The sequence below is a fragment of the Thalassophryne amazonica genome, chromosome 9 (genome assembly GCF_902500255.1).
Source record: "Thalassophryne amazonica chromosome 9, fThaAma1.1, whole genome shotgun sequence".
Taxonomy (NCBI): Eukaryota; Metazoa; Chordata; class Actinopteri; order Batrachoidiformes; family Batrachoididae; genus Thalassophryne; species Thalassophryne amazonica.
Window position 1 is genome coordinate 76,377,491 of NC_047111.1, and position 18,456 is coordinate 76,395,946.

The 18,456-nt window shown below is 40.2% G+C and overlaps 1 protein-coding gene across 8 annotated transcripts in view; it reads right to left on the reverse strand.

The window, feature by feature from the left end:
- Window positions 1-15,459, reverse strand: part of LOC117517424 (neurexin-2-like) — a 643,324-nt gene extending 627,865 nt beyond the window's left edge. For 5 of the 8 annotated variants that reach the window (XM_034178438.1, XM_034178436.1, XM_034178437.1 and 2 more), the window contains exon 1: window positions 15,190-15,459. The gene's annotated coding sequence lies outside the window, so the exon portion shown is untranslated. The remainder of the gene's footprint in view (window positions 1-15,189) is intronic. The other 3 variants (XM_034178434.1, XM_034178432.1, XM_034178435.1) reach the window with 1 other exon arrangement.
- Between the last annotated feature and the right edge of the window lie 2,997 nt (window positions 15,460-18,456).

Here is an 18,456-nt window from a genome sequence, read left to right on the forward strand (position 1 = left end):
ACATCAGACACCAAGAAATGTAGAAGAATTTATGCATACAGGAAACACAGGTAGTTGCTTTCTTTTAATGTATATTCCAGATAAGATGCTACACTGTGCTAATGGGCTGAAAACTCATGGCCGCTCCTTCCCGGCTTCTTCTTCGCTGTGTTTCGTGGCACTACATGTGAACACAGTGTTGATTTTTAAATGTTCTACACACAGCCGTCATCACACATCGGTCAAGACGTCACTGTTATACAGCAGTGCAAAAATACAATGAAATAAATAATTCATGCTTTCTCCAACAGGACGAAAAAGCAGTATTTTATACTCAGTGCTCTGATTATGATTTTGATCATAACAACATTCATTCATTTAAACATATAAACTACAAAGCTATAAGCATTTATTGTGCTTTTCATTCATTTCTGGAAAGTGCATGTTTTCATTGGTATCAAAGTAATGTTAGCAGAGGACCCTCCCATGGAGCCGTGAACATTGTTTCCTGAGCAAAATTTGAGGGTGGATTTTAGATGATTGGATGATATGTAAGAAAATAAGCCACCATATTCTTTTCAAAAGTTTTGGCTAACTCAACCAGAGGGCTAAATCCAAGATGGCCATCGTGAAATCGATATTTGGCACGTTTTCACTTGTATGTAGGCTTTTTGGGTCAAGGAATTCATTTAGAAAGTAGGGCTGCAACTAATTATTATTGTCATTATTGATTAATGTATTGATTATTTTCACTAATAAGTAATCTTTTAAATAATAGTTTGCAAATTTTAAAATTCTGGGACTTTGTTGATTATATCACAATACAAATTATGTATAAAGTCAAAAATAAACTCTTGCCTAAACATGTCCAGGATCTGTTTAAAATGAGGGATTCCTGCTACAATTTGAGAGGGACATTAATATTTGAGGAACTAAGGAGTAGAACTACTGCAAAAAGTCATTGTGTTTCCGTTAAGGGTGTCAATATTTGGAATAAGTGTCCTGATAATATTAAGTTACTTGGTACCTTAATCAGCTTTAAAAGACTTTACAAAAATAATATACTTACTTGTTATAGTTTGGAAAATTAGGTTTACCATTTCATTGTTGTGCTTGGGTTTATCACTGTTGCTCATTTGGTTGTTTTAAAATTCTGGTGCATTGAGTTGTTTTGTTTGTGCACATTTATTTTGTATTGTTGTTATGAGTATATATGTTTATATGTGGGGAGTTCAGATGCAAAATCCAGTATCTTCAAAACCATAAATTTCCTCATATGTATATGACAATTCAGTAGGTATATCTTATATATTATATTCCAATTCTAAGGTAGAACTATGCAAGTATAGTAAGGTATAGCTAAATATCTAAAAAGGAAGAGTAAAATAGAAGAGTAGAAAAGAGTAGAGTAGAGCCACTTAGGTGTCTGGTCTTGAGAACCAGGGATGGTAGGTTGAAAAGCTTTTTTATCCCATGGGAACTCTCCCTACCCACCCAAGCAGCTCAAGAAAAAGGGATATACGAGGTCTGTCTGAAAAGTAACGGACCTTTTTATTTTTTTCAAAAACTATATGGATTTGAATCATGTGCGCATGCATCAGCCAAGCTTGAACCTTCGTGCGCATGCGTGAGTTTTTTCATGCCTGTCGGTTGCGTCATTCCCCTGTGGGCAGGCTTTGAGTTAGCACTGGTCCAGCCCCCTCGTCGGATTTTCATTGTCAGGGAAATGGCTGAGCGACTGCCGCTTTGCTCCATGAAAATTTTTTCAGAAACTGTGTGAGACAGCCAGGTGGAAACCATTCGGAAAATTCAGATGGCTTTCGGTGAAGATTCTATCGGCGTCACACAGATTAAGGAGGATTACAACCGGATTAAAGAGGGCCCACAGCGGCAGAGAGCGCACCGCGCTTCGAGCGGCCATCGACAGGCTGAAACGACCAGATCATTTCCAAAGTGAACGCTGTGTTGATCCGGGATGTCGTGTGACTACCAGAGAAATCGCAGAAAATGTGGAGATCAGCACTTTTGCAGCACATTCCACTGTTACAGGAGATTTTGTAATGAAAGACGTTCGGAGGAATTCGCGGAGCCGCCCATGGCGCGCAACAAGAAACACTGTGTTGGAAACGGTTCGGAAGATTCAGACGGCTTTCGGTGGCTTTTCAGTCAAGTGAGTATCCGAGAAATTGTGTAACAGCTGGGCATGCCACAACTTGTCCTGTGAGACTTCCAACACGGAGGTGTTTTTTGTTGCACGCCATGAGCAGCTCCATCCCGACGCGCGAATTCCCCTGCACGTCTTTCATTACAAAATCTCCTGTAACAGTGGAATGTGCTGCAAAAGTGCTGATGTCCACATTTTGTGCGATTTCTCTGGTAGTCACACGATGTCCCGGAACAACACAGCCTTCACTTTGGAAATGATCTGGTCGTTTCAGCCTGTCCATGGCTGCTCGAAGCGCGGCGCGCTCTCTGCCGCTGTGGGCCGTCTTTAATCTGGTTGTAATGCTCCTTAATCTTTGTGATGCCACTAGAATCTTCACCGAAAGCCATCTGAATTTTCCGAATGGTTTCCACCTGGCTGTCTCACAACGTTTCTGAAAAAAATTTTCATGGAGCAAAGCGGCAGTCGCTCAGCCATTTCCCTGACAATGAAAATCCGACGAGGGGGCTGGACCAGTGCTCACTCAAAGCCTGCCCACAGGCGAATGATGCAACCGACAGGCGTGAAAAAACTCACGCATGCGCACGAAAGTTCAAGCTTGGCTGATGCAATCACATGTGAAATCCATATAGTTTTTAAAAAATAAAAAGGTACGTTACTTTTCGGACAGACCTCGTATATATAATAATAAAAAAATCAGACATCGTATATATAACTGATATTTAAATAATAGGGTAATAAAGAACATACAAGGTCTGTCAATAAAGTATAGGTCCTTTTTATTTTTTTCAAAATCTATATGGATTTCATTCATATGTTTTTATGTCAGACATGCTTGAACCCTCGTGCACTTGTGAGTTTTTCCACGCCTGTCGGTGACGTCATTCGCCTGTGAGCACTCCTTGTGGGAGGAGTCGTCCAGCCCCTCGTCGGAATTCCTTTGTCTGAGAAGTTGCTGAGAGACTGGCGCTTTGTTTGATCAAAATTTTTTCTAAACCTGTGAGACACATCGAAGTGGACACGGTTCGAAAAATTAAGATGGTTTTCGGTGAAAATTTTAACGGCTGATGAGAGATTTTGAGGTGATACTGTCGCTTTAAGGACTTCCCACGGTGCGAGACGTCGTGCAGCGCTCTCAGGCGCCGTCGTCAGCCTGTTTCAAGCTGAAAACCTCCACATTTCAGGCTCTATTGATCCAGGACGTCGTGAGAGAACAGAGAAGTTTCAGAAGAAGTCGGTTTCAGCATTTTATCTGGATATTCCACTGTTAAAGGAGATTTTTTTAATGAAAGATGTGCGGACGGATTGCAGCGTCGGCTCGCAGCCGCTATGACGCTCTGCCACAGGAAAAACACCTCTGTTGGAAGCCTTAAGGACAAGTTGGAACATGTCCAGCTGTTAAACAATTTCTCATATACTCACTCCACTGAAAGCCATCAAAAGCCGCCTGGATTTTACAAATGGTTATCAACACGGAGGTGTTTTTCCTGTGCCGCCACACCGCGCCGGCTGCGTCCCGACGCGCGGACCTGTCTGCACGTCTTTCATTAAAAAAATCTCCTTTAACAGTGGAATATCCGGATAAAATGCTGAAACCGACTTCTTCTGAAACTTCTCTGTTCTCTCACGACGTCCTGGATCAATAGAGCCTGAAATGTGGAAGTTTTCAGCTTGAAACAGGCTGACGACGGCGCCTGGGACCGCTGCGCGATGTCCCGCTCTGTGGGAAGTCCTTAAAGCGACAGTATCACCTCAGCCATTAATATTTTCACCGAAAACCAGCTTAATTTTTTTAACCGTGTCCACTTCGATGTGCCTCACAGGTTTAGAAAAAATTTTGATCAAACAAAGCGCCAGTCTCTCAGCAACTTCTCAGACAAAGGAATTCCGACGAGGGGCTGGACGACTCCTCCCACAAGGAATGCTCACAGGCGAATGACGTCACCGACAGGCGTGGAAAAACTCACGCATGCGCACGAGGGTTCAAGCATGTCTGACGTAAAAACATATGAATGAAATCCATATAGTTTTTAAAAAAATAAAAAGGACCTATACTTTTTGACAGCCCTCGTATACAATAAATATGGTACTATATAATATACAAGAGCAGGTTTTAAAACCTAAATATTAATACAAGAGAAGACTGTAGCATAGGTATTTTAGTATGTAGACAATAGTAAAATTAAATTATAGTTAGTAGGCTAAGCTATAAATCTCATATTTTATTATAGAAACAGAAGCTATGATGTAATGTGAATTGGTATCTATCTAAAGTAACTATGCTAGCGTACTATAGGAAAATAAAAAGCATAATCTATATACTATCAAATGGAAACCTAAGAACTTAGGTACTATATGTTGATATATTTAAAAGGACACATAAACTGATGAATCATTAAAAATCTACACCATGTAAAATAAAATTGTAAATAACGAGCATAAGCTAGTTATAGTTAGAAGAGCTAAATTAGCCATTAATAAGCCAACCGTACCTAGCAAGCTAACAAGATAAACAAAAATGGTAATTAGTATATAAAGTATAATAGTGTAGTTAAACCTACAATAACGGTATTAACAAATACATATAAAAATAAATGTGGACAAAAGTATGAATTAATGGGTATTCAAACAGAAAAGAACCAACTATATTGTAAGCTACGATTAACGGTGCTACAGCCGGCTAGATAAGCTAACGTTAGCTGTTAGGTATATATGTATATATTCTTTACTTTCTTTATTTTTTATGGTATAAGGGGAGGGTATGTATAAGCTTTGCTTCTGCCTTCACCTTTTTCGGCTACATTCATTGTACTAAAAAAATAAATAGGTGATCAAAATAGGTGGTGATTCATTTTACAATTGATAAATAATTGACTATTGATTGAATCACTGCAGTTCTGGCATAAAAACGTAAGAGACATTAGATTTATAATAAATTTATAATTTATTATAATAAATAAATGTTCTTTTTCCCCCATCAGCAGGTCAACAGAAAATCAATTTAGAATTTTGAAACATCCCTGTTACAACAATTGCCAAATGTGAGGATCTTTTTTTTTGGCAATAATCAAGTTTTGAATCTCATTTCAAAATAAATAAATAAATAACAAATAAATCAAGAAGAAGAAAGTCCACACTATTTACACCCAACAAAAATATAAACGCAACACTTTTGGTTTTGCTCCCATTTTGTATGAGATGAACTCAAAGATCTAAAACTTTTTCCACATACACAATATCACCATTTCCCTCAAATATTGTTCACAAACCAGTCTAAATCTGTGATAGTGAGCACTTCTCCTTTGCTGAGATAATCCATCCCACCTCACAGGTGTGCCATATCAAGATGCTGATTAGACACCATGATTAGTGCACAGGTGTGCCTTAGACTGCCCACAATAAAAGGCCACTCTGAAAGGTGCAGTTTTATCACACAGCACAATGCCACAGATGTTGCAAGATTTGAGGGAGCGTGCAGTTGGCATGCTGACAGCAGGAATGTCAACCAGAGCTGTTGCTCGTGTATTGAATGTTCATTTCTCTACCATAAGCCGTCTCCAAAGGCGTTTCAGAGAATTTGGCAGTACATCCAACCAGCCTCACAACCGCAGACCACGTGTAACCACATCAGCCCAGGACGTCCACATCCAGTATGTTCACCTCCAGGATCATCTGAGACCAGCCACTCGGACAGCTGCTGGAACAATCGGTTTGCATAACCAAAGAATTTCTGCACAAACTGTCAGAAACCATCTCAGGGAAGCTCATCTGCATGCTCGTCGTCCTCATCGGGGTCTCGACCTGACTCCAGTTCGTCGTTGTAACCGACTTGAGTGGGCAAATGCTCACATTTGCTGGCGTTTGGCACGTTGGAGAGGTGTTCTCTTCACGGATGATGTGAAGGAGATGTGTTGCACTGCATGAGGCAAATGGTGGTCACACCAGATACTGACTGGTATCCCCCCCCCCCCCCCCCAATAAAACAAAACTGCACCTTTCAGAGTGGCCTTTTATTGTGGGCAGTCTAAGGCACACCTGTGCACTAATCATGGTGTCTAATCAGCATCTTGATATGGCACACCTGTGAGGTGGGATGGATTATCTCAGCAAAGGAGAAGTGCTCACTATCACAGATTTAGACTGGTTTGTGAACAATATTTGAGGGAAATGGTGATATTGTGTATGTGGAAAAAGTTTTAGATCTTTGAGTTCATCTCATACAAAATGGGAGCAAAACCAAAAGTGTTGCGTTTATATTTTTGTTGAGTATATTTTGTAGGTTTACTACATGACAACACAAATATAGGTGAATGAAATCACTCAATCATAAAATGATTTCAAGAACCTGCATTTAAAAAGGTGACAAATGGCAACATATTTTCATTATTTATGTTTAAATATCAGATATCTAGAGACATTTGATTTATTTTTGATATTAAAAATTTTCTGCTCAATAAATGTGCTGTAATGTTTTTGTACAGTAATCCACAGAAAATGCAATTTCCCTTATAATTATCTTTGATTAAACTCAAAGTTTAAATAAAAAAAAACTCAGCTATAATGAAGTCTACATTGTTTTAAACTGAAAACTGATCCTCTAGATTTTTTCCCATGTACATATTTAATGAAGCACAGCTGAGATTGTCAAAAACATTTTTTGTCACCGTGTCAGCGAGTATGACAGGCTCGAATGTACTGACATTTGCTGAATCCTGTGGAGCTTTATGCTTTCTGAAAATTATACACTGCCTTCCATTCATTCCACCTACTGTACCACCTGTTGTGAAAATGGCTGGCAATTTCATAGACTATTATTTGACAGATATATAACAATATCAATCAAGCTTTGCAAATTAGTTGACATGATCTTTTTTTTCTTGCAGATATTTCAACATCCATATGTGTACTGTAGTAATGCACTAATCCTGAGATACCAACCGTCCAAGGAATTTTATTTTTTGGGGGAAAAAAGTGGCACAATGACCCAGATTGTGAGTCAACCCAGTGTGCACCACTGGGGTCATGACCCCAACTTTATGGCGTCCAGATATATGCCTTGTGCACAATGTGTGCATGATTTCACGTATTTAAACAAAGTTCATAAAGCACAAATAATTATACAACTCAAATGCTCAAATGAGCCAAAGGTGCTGTTTGAGACAAAGATCTCAACTGTGACCTTATTTTTTTGTCTTCATCATACAGGGATATAATCCCTGGTTGGCTGTGCAGCTGGCATGCAACTGAGTCACACGTCAGCCCTGATTAGAAGCACCAGTGGTCCGCGGGCCCCGTTCCTCTGCCAGAGCCGGCAGTGGAAAAGGCCAGGGCCCCCACTTTCAGTCTATGGATGTGACCTTGATGGGGTATGATAGAGAGGAAGCGACACGATTCGCAACGCCACACAATATCTGTAACCTTCCACTTCCCCTGGATACATGCTGAAGCTATTGAGCTGTGACGCAGGCACACACACACACACACACACACACACACACACACACACACACACGTCAACTCTGGCCTGTCATTATTTCAGGCGTCGCCTCCCTCATGCTGTCCTATTATCCTCAATTTTTTTGCATGCTGGCTTGTGCTTTGTGTGAGATATCATAAGACTAAATATTATTTCTTTTTCATACTCGCCAGCAGCTACGCTAAAGTTGCAGTCTGCAGCTTCAAGAGATAACGCCACAAGAAATAAAATTTATGATGTTCCATATTCTTGTTATTTTCAAAATTCATGTTTGTAATTATAATGTAATACTGCATGACCCATGTACTGATGATTTAATCCAAACAAATTTGGAAAAGGATGAATTCTGTGCACCATGTTCTGCCTGTCAATCTTTTCATCTCTGCTTCTGTGGATTATCTGGTAAATATCAGTAACCACTGGTTTGTGTGGCCTTAATTATTTGCTTTAATTATTTGCAAACTATTTCTCTGTTGATAAGCGAGGTGGCTTAGTGGTTAGCACTGTTGCCTCACAGTGAGAAGGTCCCAGGTTGGAATCTGTCCTAGTACTTTCTGCTGTTTCTGGTTTGCATGTTCTCCCTGTGTGTGTGGGTTCCCTCCAGGTCCCCTCCTCCCACTTCCAAAGACATTACTGGAATTGGTGGCTTTAAATTGACTAAGTGTGGCTGAGAGTGTGATGTGTCTGTCTGATAGAAAAGCAGCCTGTCCAAGTTGTACCTGCCTCTCACTCAGTCACCACTGGGATAGGCGACAGTCCCCGTGTTCCTACTTGGAATAAGCATGTTCAGAAAATACATGAACCACACTAGCCACTGAGTCTGTAGAGCAGATTTTGGGCTTAAATTACTTGAAAACCTCAAGTTTCCAATGTGAGCAAATTGAGCATTTTACTTGAAAATAAAGAAAAGTTAGTTTTGGTTTACTTTTTAAACCTTTGGCCTCATGAATTGACTCATCACTGTATCTGGGTGAACACTGAAGCTACAGGAAACGTAGATTTTAGACTTAAATTGCTTGCCTACCCCAAACTCCTATTTGGCCCATTTAATTGTTTTACTTGAAGGTAATTTACTTTTGACCCCATAAATTGGACCCTCTGGCCTTAGGAACCACTAAGGTTAGAGAGCAGATTTTGTAATTACTTTACTGATGGACCCCTAGTTCATAATTTTACCAGCTCAACATTTTGAAATGACCAGAAATGCCTGTTTGACCTTAAGGCCAATATAATTTCCCATTACATGATTTTAGTAACCACTAAAGCCAGAGAGAAAATTTTGGACTGAGATTGCTAATGGAGCCCAGGTGTATATTTGATCTAGTCAATCATGTTAGTTAAAAATGACTGGAACATTTGTTTGAGGTTTGACCCCAATAAAAAGGACCCTTGCATTATTTTAGTAACCACTAAGGTTAGGGAGCAGATTTTAGACTGGAATTACTCACAAACCCCAAGTCTCTACTTGATCCAGTTCAACATCTAACTCCTAAATTATTGTAAATGCCTGTTTAGACCCCAGAGCCCAATAAAATAAAATGACCCACTGTATGATTTTAGAAACAACAAAGACTAGAGAACATGTTTGGATTTACATGATTCATGGACACCAAGTCATGATTCAGCTCAACATCTGACCCAAAGATTACTAGAAACACCTGCTGAGACATCTTGTCATAATAAAATGGCTCAGTTGATTATTTTAGTTGGTGAGGTTCAGTGCATCCAGAAAGTATTCACAGCACTTCACTTTTTTCACATTTTAAGTTACAGCCTTATTCCAAAATAGATGAAATAAGTTTCATATATATATTTTTTTTTTCTCGATATTCTACACACAATACCCCATAATAGCAATGTGAAAAAAGTTTTTTTTTTTTTTTGGAGATTTTTGAAAATTTATTAAAAATAAAAAAGTAAGAAATCACATGTTTTCACAGCCTTTGCCATGAAGTTCAAAACTGAGCTCAGGTGCATCCTGTTTCCACTGACCATCCTTGTGATATTTCTACAGCTTAATTGGAGTCCACCTGGAGTAAATTCTGTTGATTGGACATGATTTGGAAAGACACACCTGTCTACATATAAGTTCCCACAGTTGACAGTGCATGTCAGAGCACAAACCAAACATGAAGTCAAAGGAATGGTCTGTAGACCTCTGAGACAGGATTGTCTCAAGGCAACAAACCTGAAGAAGGGTACAGAAACATTTCTGCTGCTGTTCAGGTCCCAGTGAGCACAGTGGCCTACATCATCTGTAAATGGAAGAAGGTGGGATCCAACAGGACTCTTCCTAGAGGTGATCAACTGTCTAAACTGAGGGAACGGAGGAAAAGGGCCTTTGTCAGGGAGGTGACAAAGAGGAGAACCTTCCAGAAGGACAACCATCTTTGCAGCAATCCACCAATCATGCCTGCATGGTAGCCAGACGGAAGCCACTCCTTAGTAAAACACACATGGCAGCCTGGAGTTTGCCAAAAGGACTCTCAGACTATGAGAAACAAAATTCTCTGCTCTGATGAGACAAAGATTGAACTCTTTGGTATGAATGCCAGGTGTAACCAGGCACCATCCCTGCAGTGAAGCATGGTGGTGGCAGCATCATGCTGTGGGGATGTTTTTCAGTGGCAGGAACTGGGAGACTAGTCAGGATTGAGGGAAAGATGAATGCAGCAATGTACAGAGACATCCTGGATGAAAACCTGCACCAGAGTGCTCTTGACCTCAGACTGGGGCCACGGTTCATCTTTCAGCAGGACAATATCAAAGGAGTGGCTTTGGGAAAACTCTGACTAGGCCAGCCAGAGACCAGACCTGAACATCTCTGTAGAGATCTGAAAATGTCTGTGCACAGACGCTCCCCATCCAACCTGATGGAGTTTGAGAGGTGCTGCAAAGAGGAATTAGAAAAACTGCCCAAAGATAGGTGTACCAAGCTTGTGGCATCATATTCAAGAGGACTTGAGGCTGTAATTGCTGCCAAAGGTGCATCAGCAAAGTACTGAGCAAAGGGTTTAAATACTTATGTACATGTAACTTCTTAGTTTTTATTTTTAATAAATTTGCAAAAATCTCAAAATAACTTTTTTTCAACACGGGGTGTTGTGAGTCAAATTTTGAGGTGAAAGGAAATGAATTTACTCCATTTTGGAATAAGGCTATAACAACAAAATGTGGAAAATGTGAGGTGCCGTGAATACTTTCTGGCTGTAGGGTTATTCAGAAGCCAAAGAGTTTTCCATGTTGGGAACAATTTAACACCAAACTCAACACGCTGCAAAAAGTCCAAACATCGACTTTGCGGAAGTGTGCTACATAGCAGGTTGTGCACTGTTGGAAAGCCAATGGTGTTAATTGTTGTAGTAGTGACACGACACCATTTTTTTTTTTTTACCATCTCAGTGGAAGCAGCTACGAGGACAGATGCCTTGTGAGTCAGTAATTCCAGAGTAGTAAAAATTGCACATCGGGAGGCAACAAAAGCACAGAGCAGTGAGTAAAATCATTGGCATATCTTCTGTTCAAAATGGGGCTGATTGGAATAGAAATAAATGTAAATCTGACTAAGAATCTAAATGAATGACGCCAGAACAAGGCAAAATAAAACACAGCACAACACAAAAGAGAGAAAGAGCCAGAGCTGTGACACACCCTGCTGGTGCGTTGCTAACTAAAAATATCACAGCAATGCATGTAAGTTGATTGTTTTGAGTGCCGCAAACATCACATGTGAGGTGCAGCGAGGCTCTCGCTCAGGGAGCCAAAGAGGCTCAGTAGAGGTTGCAACGGCGAGTGCCATCTCAAGCAGCGGGGGCTAAACAGCAAGTGGTAACGAGTGAACGTGCAACAAATTTGAGGAACAACCCATCTGTGTTGTCTGCAAGTGAGCTGCCGGCGGTCGTCGAGGTGCAGCGGTCGGCAAGATGCAGCGATCGGCGAGGTGCCGCGGTCACCTGATTTAGGTGTACAAGCCGCGGCGGCTAATGAGCCTCGGCTGCAGCTTCAAATCCTGCTGCAGAATTTTTAGAGCAAAAAGAGGCGATGCAGGAAGAGTAGCGGCACGTGAATGAGAGATGCAGGGATGGAGCACCTCCCTCTCCTGTAGCTCTCCAGCTGTAGGCTAACATGCACTGACATGTGCATATATTGTGCCTATGCAAACGATCATAATTAAAAGTCAACACGAGGCCGCAGACTGGGTAAACTGTTCGTTTACGCTCATCCAACAATGTGCAGTATTGTAAGCCCCTGGAAGATTGTGACATTTTTATTAATTTTTTTGTGTGTGTGTTATTTTTAACATTGGCCAACTGACAAAAGAGGAGGGTGGTGTGTTAGCTTGTTTAACTGGGGACAAGTTTTCTTAAAAAAAGAACACAAAACAAACAAGACAAACCAGGAAAGAGAAGAAGAGAAAATGCACAAATCTCAAGGGAATTTCATAGAGAGATTATTGTCAGGCACACATGAAGCTTGACATTTCATTACACTGGGGTCAAACCACAGAGACACACACACACACACACACACACACACACACACACACACACACACACACACACACACACACACACACACACACACACACACACACACACACACACACACACACACACACACACACAAAGAAGCTCAGCATGTTGCTAGAAGACAATATCAACAGCCACACAGAACATCAGCTACTGAACTAAATATCACAATTTGAAATGCAACATGGACAATCGTGACATCTGAAGATATGCAAATTAAACTGATGTGCACTGTCAACAATTAACCAAGGCAATAGCCCTCCAAGTGTGTGCTGGGGTGTGTGGGTGGGTGCAAAGCCATTACAGACCGTGTGTGGCAAGGGTGCGGCTTATTTGTGAGAATGCAACGAAAGAAAAAAGATTTTTGTTTGATCATCTGCTTGTCAAATGAGCAAGATTCAATCAAGATTATACTGAATTGAAACTGAAACAGATTTTTGACATGGAAATAAGAAATTGTGAAAGTGAAGTGATTTGTCAGAATGTTGACATATCACAATTGCAAAATGACAGCATTTACATTGACTGGTGTAATGCAACAAGTGGGATTTGTCCTCTCACGATAACTGTTAATCCAACAGTCATGGCAACAGATATCCAAGTCTTAATACTGGCATTTCACTGTTTTAGATTTTTTTTAATCCAATATTTCCATAATGTTTGTCTCTAGAAGATCTCAGCCTCTTCTTCCATCCTAGTGACATGTATTTTACAATGTCATGTGATGCTTTCTGTATGTCATGTGACCCAGACTTGTGGAAAAAGTGTTTCCATTGCAGTTTTGCAAAACATGGCTTTTCCAAATTGCCTGAAAAACCACCTTATGCAAGCAGCTTCTTGCAATATTACAATTATTTAAAAAAAAAAACACCTTTTCACTCAGCGCATTTTCAATTCACTGCTTCAAATTGCGGAATCTGAAGTGCAATGCAAACTTGTCTAAAGAGTTTTAAGATATCAGCTCAGTAAAATGTATTAAAATGTGCTCCTTTGTCACTACTTTTCAATGCAGGACAGATTTTTGCATCGATTATTGGACATGAAACATGGAAACAAGCCAGATTTTGCCCAAAGAAGTCTCATTTTAACCTATTGCCCTAAACAATAATCTACCTCAAACTCAAATACAGGGAGATATAAGTATAAAAACACAATATAAATACAAAGATTCTAGACAAACATGTATAAAAAAGAACAGTGCACAAATATCAAGGCAATATATAGGCAAAAAATAAGATAATACAATAAAATATAATCAAACAGAAACAATTATAACAATAACATGAATATCGCAATAGATATCAAATCATTCTTTTGGGAAGAGGTGTGCATGTTTTTTACGATTCAAAGGGAGGAGAAAGATTGAAAGGCATCAGAGCGATGACATAAACCCTCTGCACATGGGGATATATCCATATCAATCAGTCACTAATATTTTGCTGCTCAATATAAACATTAAATCATCTCCTGCCCTATTGGTTGCAGAGATACAGCAGAAAATACATTTTTTTAAACCATGTTTGTTGACTTTAACCTTTGTCTGAGCATCTCCAAAGGTTCATCATCTCAAGATATTTGTCAAAGTAATATTCCCACCAGGTTTGGTGAAAATCTTTCTGTTTTTCAGTTATCTTTTTCACAGACAGAAAGACACACACATGACCGATTACCTTCACAACTACCTCCACTTTGCCTGCATGGAGGGTAATAATGAAAATACAAATGCACAACAGCCATGGCTTGTTTAACCTGAGTGAAAAATAGAAAAATACCAATACTGTATAGATTGTCAACATTTGACAAAAATCATCCAAGATAAGAGCAGCGTGCTGGAAACACGAGTTACAAATATAACAGCTTGAAAAATAACACTAAAAAAATATAGTTTTAAGTTTCTACTATGTTTGATTATTTTTATGTTCTTTTTTATGTGTTGTTTTAAAAAATTTATTTTATATGTGTTTTATTTTTGTAAATTTGTGTTTTTAATGTTAAGCACTTTGGACACCAGTCGGTGCTGTAAAGCGCTTTATAAATAAACGTTGATTGATTGATTGATTGATTCTGTTGCATTTTATACAGAAAATATATTCAACATATAATTCATTGATATACAGCCTTTGCAGTGTGTGTGTATGTGTGTGTGTGTGTACGCGTGTGTGTGGTGGGGGAAGCAGGTCCCTTCCACCTCAACATCAACTCCACCTGTGTCCCTGGATCACTTTAGAAATCTATCACATTTTGCATTTTTTTTTTTTTTTTTTTTTTGGCACTGTGATCTGCTTTTAGCACCCCCTTCCCCCCTAAGCTTTATGACATCACAGTCATCTACTGCCTCCATGAGTTGGTGTTCTTTTGCTTGGGTGGTGTGCTGCTCTTTTGAGTGCCCTTCTAGGTTCTAATGCATTTAAAACAACCACACAACCTCCACAGTTATCTAACAACAAACCAGATTGTGGTTAAATGGGAGGGTTAAACCATGACACACATTACTAGACTTGTGCAGCTGCTTATTTGAAAATACTGCAACTTCACCACCATTTTTTAAACGTATTGGCACAGAACATGCGATCCCTCTCAGAAAGCACAGGGCGCACATCAATCACCTGAACGTCTATTTTTAGACATATATCATTAATAACTAATAAGGCCTGTGTGGCAAATCAAACAATAGATTATGCGGGGGGAGCGCAAAGCGCACACACCACTGCATGCGCTAGAGCCCAACCACAGGGCATGTCTTCCGGCACGCAATTACGCGACCTCGTCCTCAGCTGTGCGCAATTTGGAAACATCTCCACCCATGGAGACAAAAACCGAACAAGGGCGAGAACAAACAAATAGTCTTCTTTTGCATTCTGATCGTTTTGGTGGTGAGCAGCCGAGCAGAAGTCGAGAAACATTTTCTTTTTGATGACATTGGAAGAAGAATTAAACAAAAAAAAAAAAAAACGCGCACGAAGGGTTTATCTTTGTGTTGCACCGCGCGTTCACGCCGTAAGGTCGTTTGTGTGTAGGAGGCGCACGCACGGTGCGTTTACCTGTACATCATCCCAACGATCCGACACACGCACTCACGCACGCAGGCTGTGAATTATTCCAAACAAGCAGGTCGGCGTTAAAACTGTTTTCCTCCGAAAATAAAAAAAATATAAAAAAAATAATAATATTATAACAGTAATAAAGGCGCACAGACGAATGCGGCAGAGCGCGTGCGACCTCCTTCTTCAGCAGCTTTCTGTGGAGATGTTTCCGTGTCGATGGCAGGGGGGAGCCCAGACAAAGATGCTCTCTCTCCTCCGACAGCAGCAGCCGTCTCCCTCTCCTCCTCCTCCCTACCGACACTTGATGGTAATAGTAGGTATATGGGTGGAGGGCGCGGTCAGCTGCTGTTGACCAATCCTGCTCCCCAACAAACTAACAGCAGCGTTGCCATGGAGAATTAATCAGCATTTTACCTCCAAAATATGTCACCTGTGGGTATTAAATCATGTTCACATCAGGCGCCTCAACTTCTTATAACAGGCATGGCACATGGCGCAAACTCCCATCAACACCCTCACAGTGCTGCTCATGTACCTTTGTGCAACACACTGCATTGTGCTCTCTCTCTCTCTCTATATATATATATATGTGTGTGTGTGTGTGTGTGTATACAGTAATAATCATAGAGCCAGTTTGTCTGTTTTATTAAAGTACATCCAGAAACTATATTTACAGTTCTTCACTTATTCCACATTTTATCAATCAATCAATCAATCAATTTTTTTATATAGCGCCAAATCACAACAAACAGTTGCCCCAAGGCGCTTTATATTGTAAGGCAAGGCCATACAATAATTATGTAAAACCCCAACGGTCAAAACGACCCCCTGTGAACAAGCACTTGGCTACAGTGGGAAGGAAAAACTCCCTTTTAACAGGAAGAAACCTCCAGCAGAACCAGGCTCAGGGAGGGGCAGTCTTCTGCTGGGACTGGTTGGGGCTGAGGGAGAGAACCAGGAAAAAGACATGCTGTGGAGGGGAGCAGAGATCGATCACTAATGATTAAATGCAGAGTGGTGCATACAGAGCAAAAAGAGAAAGAAACAATGCATCATGGGAACCCCCCAGCAGTCTACGTCTATAGCAGCATAACTAAGGGATGGTTCAGGTTTATGATACAGCCTTATTCCAAAACGGATGAAATTAATTTTTCCCTCTAAATTCTAGACACAACACCCCATAATGACATGATTTTTTTTTTTTTTTGCATATTTATTAAAAATAAAAAACTAAGAAATTACATGTATTGCTCAGTACTTTGTTGATGCACTTTTGGTAGCAATTACAGCCTCAAGTCTTTTTGAATATGATGCCACAAACGTGGTGCACTTATATTTGGGCAGTTTTGCTCATTCCTCTTTGCTGCACCTCTCAAGCTCCATCAGGTTAATGGGGAGCGTTGCTGCACAGCCATTTTCAGATCTCTCCAGAGATGTTCAATCTGATTGAGGTCTGGGCTCTGTCTGGACCACTCAAGGACATTCACAGAGTTGTCCTGAAGCCACTCCTTTGATATCTTGGCTATGTGCTTAGGGTCATTATCCTGCTGAATGATGAACGGTCAGTTCAGTCTGAGGTCAAGAGCGCTCTGGAGCAGGTTTTCATCCAGGATGTGTCTGTACATTGCTGCATTCATCTTTCTCTCAATCCCAAATAGTCTTCCAGTTCCTGCCACTGAAAAACATCCCCACAGCTTGATGCTGCCACCACCATGCTTCACTGTAGGGATGGTGCCTGGTTTTCTCCAAACATGATGCCTGGCATTCACGCCAAAGAGTTCAAGCTTTGTCTTATTAGACCAGAGAATTTTATTTATCATGGTCTTACAGTCCTCCAGGTGCCTTTTGGCAAACTCCATGTGGGCTGTGTCTTTTATTAAGTCGTGGCTTCCTTCTGGCCACTCTACCATACATGCCTGATTAGAGGATTGTTGCAGAGATGGTTGTCCTTCGGGAAGGTTCTCCTCTCTCCACAGGTGAAACTACAGCTCTGATAGAGTGATCACCGGGTTCTTGGTCACCTACCTGATGAAGCCCCCCCACCCCCCCCACCCTAGCCCCAGTTGCTCAGTTTAGATGTGCGGCCAGCACTGGGAAGAGTCCTGGTGAATCTGAACTTCTTCCATTTATGGATGATGGATGCCACTGTGCTCAATGGGACCTTCAAAGCAGCAGAAATGTTTATGTAAGCTGTAGAAACACCTTAAGGATGGCAAAGGCTGTGTATTCTTATGTACCTGTGATTTCTTAGTGGTTTTTTTTTTTTTTCAATAAATCTGCAAAAATCTAAAAAACAAACAAAAAAACCCCCCACATTGTCATTATGGGGTATTGTGTGTAGAATTTGGAGTCAAAAATTAATTTCATCCATTTTGGAATAAGGCTGTCACATAACATGAAAAAGTGAAGCACTGTGAATACTTTCTGGATGCTTTGTATTTTACTCTCACTGCAGAAAAAAAAAAAACATCAGACTCAAATTTCCTGATATCATCACAAAATAATTTTGTGATATAGTTATGAAAATATTTTGTGATCATATTGCAAACTCATAGACTAAATCACTTTTCCTGATACATTCACAAACTTGGCATGAGAACGGGTTGAATATGCATAATAGCGTACCCAAAAAGAAGTATGCAGAATCCACAGGGTGTCTGAATACCCCGTATGTATTTAGTAGGAGGCAACGGTTCGCAGATGATATACTATATCCATTATGTACAAACAGACAACACTACATGCAGGTGGAAAAATTTAAAGACGACAGTGAGGAATTGTACAGTCCTGATCAAATCCAACCTTTCACCTGTCCATTCTTGGTTCATGGCTCACTCCTCCATCAAGTGTCATAAAAATTGTTTACGTGTTTGTAAGTAATCCTACTAAAAGTCAGCAGAACAAATAAACATGATCGAAAATATGGCCTTGTTGGTCCAGTTAACTACCAAAATATTCTCAATGTCCATTTTGTAATTTGTGGGATAAATTATGCAGGAATATTCAGAAACACCTAACCAGTGGTGGGTACAGTTCAGCTGACCAGCTAACAGCTAATTAGCGAAGCAAACGTCTTCCTTAGTTGATTAGCTTTTCGGCTAATTGAAACCTATTAGTGGACCAATTAGATTCCACTAAATGTAGTTCCGCTGCGCTAACTTCACCTAACATTTATTTATTTATTTTTGTAAGCAGCGTTTAGTAAGTACCTTCAGCTTCTCCCTTGTTTCAGTTACTTTCCATGTATATTTTTATTTCTTTCAT